Here is a 5,698-nt window from a genome sequence, read left to right on the forward strand (position 1 = left end):
GTTCTATGACACTGGAGACTTGTTTATTCATATCAAAACTTTCAGGAAAAGCTACAGATTTTCCCTTAATACACACAGGTATAATTATGGTAGAAAGTTATTTCCAGTCTGATCTAAAGACTGCGGTTGGAAGCCTTAGAGGTATAACAGCAAGTGCTGTTTTTAATAACAGAACTAAAAACTCACTGGCTTTTCTGACTTTAAGACCCAGAACAAAAGCAAATACTACATACTATTTACTGTTACCTACTTATTAAATTTCAAGCATTTCTTTCTATATTACAAGTAAATAATTAGGTAGATAATTAGAAACTTACAATGAAAGGTATAATGCACCAGACTCTTCGTTCCCAAACAGTTATCTTAGAAAACAATAGCACGGAACAAAAAATGGGTAGTTGTGAACGCACCGATATTATCAATACTTCCTCTTGAGAAGGAAGTCTGAATGCTTTACAGTAATTTTTGCTGTGGAGCATGACTGAAGTTTGAAGGAGTGCATAGTGGTATGAACTGCTCCCTCAGAAGCTGAAAGGATGCCTGGTATTTTTAAACATGCCCCATGCATGCAACATATGGTACTTGTGCACTGCTCTCTAATTTACATATGTAATAGCCTAGCAGTTTCCTGCTGGCTGCTTGGAAGATGGGGACCCACTTGTTGAGAGATCAAGGAGACAAAAAACCCCGTGTGTATCAGGCCACAGAGAATGTTTCCTCAATTAAAAGTTAAGAGATTGCTTGAAACCCACAAACCTTCTACTTTGCCTCCAGTCATTTCTTCTGTCTTGTTCATTATTTGTATCACTTACCAGATTCCCTGTTGCAGAGTAGAATATTACCATTACTGTTTTTCTGCTTGTCTGTTGTGGATGGCCACACACATTTGACAGAGTTGCATCATCACACGCTTAGCTCTTTGGAGTCCCAGATTTGTTCACATAAAAACAAACTTTTGTTACTCAGATTGAAAATATTTTGTGATGCCTGCTTTGTAGAACTATCCTTGGAAAGAGCATGTTTCTTTTGTAAAATTAGAAGTTTAAATAATAGATCCGGAAATTCCTGTAGATGGCAAATCTTCCAGAATATTTTGTATTTGCATTGTTTCACAATACTTCATACATGATCAACCCAAACTCCTGCAGGCTCTCAACTACTTTAAGTGCAGTTTTCTTGTTGGTAATTTTTTAAGTTATGGTTGATACACAAGGAAAAAGCAAATCAAAATTTCATGGGTTTAACTCTTGATCTTTCAGGCTGTTTGGTCAGGTTTTGGTCACATTTGCCTGTTTTGTAGGAAAGAACTGCAAAAAATGCTACATCTCCACTAATACTGGTGGAATCAAAATTAATTTTTTTTACTGTTTTTTGCCAGTTGATTTAATTTTGGATATGTCTCCAGAAGTAAGAATTCAGAGCTCTTTATATTCTAAATAATGTCAAAGTTAATTGTTTGGTTGTTTTGGAGCTTTTTTCCCCTCTTTACGAAAGTAGGATCGTGCATTTTCAGAACTTTGGTGGGGAAGCACAGGCAAGAGTATTAATTCTAAAAACATTTTAACAGATTTAACTGATAGTAGCTTTCAAAAATACTGAGATGTGTTTTCATGTCTTTTTCATAAACCCCTTTTTCTGCTGAGTCAAGAAAGCAGTGAGGTCATGGTGGGTGCGAGAGAACTGACCTGAATATTAATAAACCTAACTACATGCTTTGATGTTTCCTTAAATGAAAGCACCCTTAGCTAGGCAAGATGTTTTCCCCTTTTTCTCTTTTTGCAGCAACGATCTGATAATAATCTTTTTTAATAACATAAACTGTGTGCAGTCTTTTCTGAAAATGTACTCTTGCATTAGTGCTACCTGTATTTGCTGCCACAGCAGTCCCTAACTACATAGCCTCATTGAAAAGACACTGTGCTTTCCAGGCTTGTTTTAAAGTGTGAAAGGACTGGTTTTTACTCAGCATTGAAATAACATTTGGTTTTCCAAATGTGAAGTTATTTGAGAAGTGTTATATGACTGCCTCGCTTCTCAAGTGTTTCTTGAAATACTGAATTTACTTCGTAAGCTCTTGGGAACAAATACCCCCATTTTGCCTTGCCTTTTGGACAGTGCTTATTCCAGTGGCAACTGTAGTCTGGGTCCTGATGCAACCTGATACAAATCATTTTACAGATAAAGTCAAGCTGGGAAATCGGCTCTCAGTCTTTCCAGTCCTCCAGTACTCTCTGCTGAATACCGCTGTGTACGTTAATTGTGTAGCATCTAAAAACACAGTTCTGGGACTGAGCATCCCCAGTTCAAGAATAAGGTGGAATATTTTATTTTCTGTATGAGATGTAGTACTTGTGCTTTGCTCTTGAGGCAATATGCAAATAGGGATGGGCACTGCGGGGTGTGTTTGTGAGGAAAACAAGACAGTCCCCCTAGTTTTGTGTCCATCACTCTGAAATGCAATTGTGGTGTGTAGGAAATTCCTATTATCCCCTGCGAGTGCAAGTCTGTCCTAAAAGACATTGTTCCATCTCCAGCTTTGGGACAGCTGCAGGGAGCAGGCTACAGTCCTACCGACCAGGGCTGTATATGCTAGAGAATTCCCTTCTGACCTCTGCCAAGGTGGTCTTAAGTCTTCATCAACACAACCAAGTCTGGGATGTTCAGATTCCCAATCACACTTGGGTGCACCCAGGTTTAGTGAGTGGAAGTCAGATACTAGCACTATCATGTCTACTGGAAGTGAGGAGATACCAAAGCCAGCTACTAGGGAAAATGGAAGTGGGAAGCATCTTTCAAAACTTACTTGTCTGAAAACTGGACACCAGTTGCCATTGTGATTGTGCCCACAAGACTTCCTGCTTAAGCTATGACTACTTAAGTCACAGTTTACATCCTTTTCTTTGTTCTGCTGCCTAAGACCAGACTGACTGTAGTCTGGTTGGACTTACTCTTCTCTTTGAAGCCACAGCCAAAAGAGGCAGTAGTTTTGGTGATAATCGTGTTTTGTGAGATAGCTTAATAGCTGTGCACCTAGAAGGTGAGACCCTGTTCTACATCTTAGCCTGAGTTTTAAATCCATATTCCTGGAAGAAGATCCTGGGTTGGCTGGGAAGGTGCTAATGTACTGCTTTCCTTTTAAGACACAGTACAGAAAAGAGGCAATGTAAGAGGAAGGGAGGGACTGTTATTCCTGGCCAGTAAGGACAAAATCTCAGGCTTTGGTTCTTCTCCAGATAGGACTTAGGCATTTTAGAGTTATGGACTTGGGAATAGAGCATACAGTGATACTGTAAGCAGGGACTTGGAAATGGGCTGTATATCCCTCCTCGGTGGTTTATCTCATACCAAGTACAAAATGGAGATGGAATTGATTAGGAAATAGTAGCAAATAATAAGGTGAACAAAAGGATTCAGAAGACTGATGTAGATTTCAAGCTAACAAAAAAAAGAAAGAAAGGGGGGGGAAAAAAAGAGAGAGAAAAAAAAAAAAGCTAAAGTTGTAAAAGGAAGGGAAGAGCCTGCCTTCTAGCTTGAAGGGTTAGTGTTCAGGAGAAGGGGATGCTACACAGGGCAACATCCCAAGTGGGGTCAGCAACATCACGGTTTAGACACTCACTGTTTCTGAATTCACACAGAGCTAGGTTTTGCATCCTTTATCCTCTTCCTCAAATCATTTTCTTTTCAAATTCTGGTGAGTGTGTTGTGTTACACCGATGCTTGAAACCTCTTGTCCTCAAACACACAAACTTCTGTCCTGCCAATATGCATGGTCCTACAGGGTTATTATCTATACAGCATCTGCTGATGATCTTACAGCACCTGAGATGCTGAACCTTGGAGTTCCATTCAGGCAGATGCATCCTGCAGGAAACAAATTTCCAAGGAGCACAAGTTAGTCATTTCAGATTCTTCTGACTGTAGTCTTCCTGTATGAATTGCCTTGTTCGGTATTATCTTTTCCTTCTTTAGAAGATAACCAGTTCTCTTCTGAAATCCTATTTTAGATTGAATATTGAATAAGATGATCATAGTTTTGTAGATATTCTAGGAGAAAATAATATCTAATACGCATCCAGTCCTGAAAATTGACTTTATATTGTGTGTGGCATCTCTATTGGGTTCTTGCAAATGTCTTTTCTACTATTCTATGCTTTAATGATTGACCTAGAAGCCATTATACCTTCTGAAGTCACTTCATTGTCTTTGCATTACTTTTAGAACCTAAGAAGACATTACCACAACAGCTTTTCAAAACCACTTTTCATGCTACCTGTTTTTATCAGGAGTGGATTCTAACTCAATAGATTACTCAGTTTTGATGTCAGCTCAGTTTTTCTGTATGTGCTTTAGTATATGCCTAACTGAATCAAGCTGCTCTTCTGTTTTCCAGCATTAATTCTCCGTAGTCTTATCCGCTAGCAAAAAAAAATCTGAAAGCTTTCCCACGCTGGAGCGAGTAATGTTTATATAAGACCACTTTCCTTAAAACAAAAAAGTCCTACCGTTAGGCATTAACTCTCAGCTTTTACACACCCCAGTGCCATGCTTACGAGCTTCTACAAAACGTTGGGACTCGGTCTAGGAAGCTGGTTGTTCCACTGCCTGATGCAGCATTGCTCAGATCAAAGCAATTCAGCAGTTTACCTAGGCTTTTGTTAACAGTACAGCAGCAGGGGAAGCCTGTTGCAGAATTAGAAAACCTGAACAGTGTTACGCTACAAAGCATACTTTCAGCAAGCAGCTTCTTTCCAGTTCAGCAACGTTGGCTTCAACACACCTGAAGTGAGGACTGTGCTGAAACACTTTGAAACCAAGGCTGTCGGGAATATCCGTACCCGAGTAGTTTGTGCAAGGATTTCGCTTGATGCAGTGCCTTCAGGGTGTGCCCTCAGCACCTCTGTGGCACTGGCTGGAACAAGACTCCTGTCCTGATTTTGGAAAGCCTCTCTGTGTGAGGAGGGCACATGTTTGCTTCACTCCTGCCGGGTCTTTTCTAGGTTGTCCTCCGCACCTCACGTGGAAGAGCGGCAACATAGCTAGCAGCACTCAGCGTGCGGGGTTGACTTTTTCGGCCCCAGTCCTATCTCTGATCCTAAGTTACAGCCGAGCTGCCAGGGAGTTCGTTCCCTCCGACCCGCCTCAGGCGAGCTAGAAGCCGCAGCCCGGTGTGGCGCAGAGGGCCGGCCTGTGGGCCCGAGCCCCTTCTCCCTCCCGCGGGGGTGGCTCGGGGAGCAGCGCAGCTCTGAGGCGTTTCTATCTCTGCCCGGAGCCGATTCCCAGCGCTTGGATCACGGGGTGAAGCCAGGCGTTGGAAACTGAGGAAATGTCCCTGTGGGCCAGGCAGCGCACGGAGCGGCTAGTCCCACTCGTCCCCTGTCGCAGGCCGCCGCGGGGCCGACGGTGCCTCAGGGCGGCTGACGGAGGGGGGCGAGGCCGCGCACCGGCCGGTGGGTTCGTGTGCGGCCGGCCGGCCCCGCTCCGCACCCGGGAGCAGCTCCCCCCGCGGCGGCCTGCCACGGGCGGTCGGCTTTGAAATGCAGCCCCTCGCCCCGAGGGGACGGGAGGTGCCGGGGCACGGGTGTGCAGCGGCCGCCGCGGGGCTGGGAGGGTCGCGCCGGGGAGCGCCAGCCCGGGGCAGGGCTTGCGAGGGGGCCACTGGGGACGGAGGGGGAGGGCGGACGGAGGCGTCGCCCGGGCC

Source organism: Falco rusticolus, chromosome 5 (assembly GCF_015220075.1).
Source record: "Falco rusticolus isolate bFalRus1 chromosome 5, bFalRus1.pri, whole genome shotgun sequence".
Lineage (NCBI taxonomy): Eukaryota > Metazoa > Chordata > Aves > Falconiformes > Falconidae > Falco > Falco rusticolus.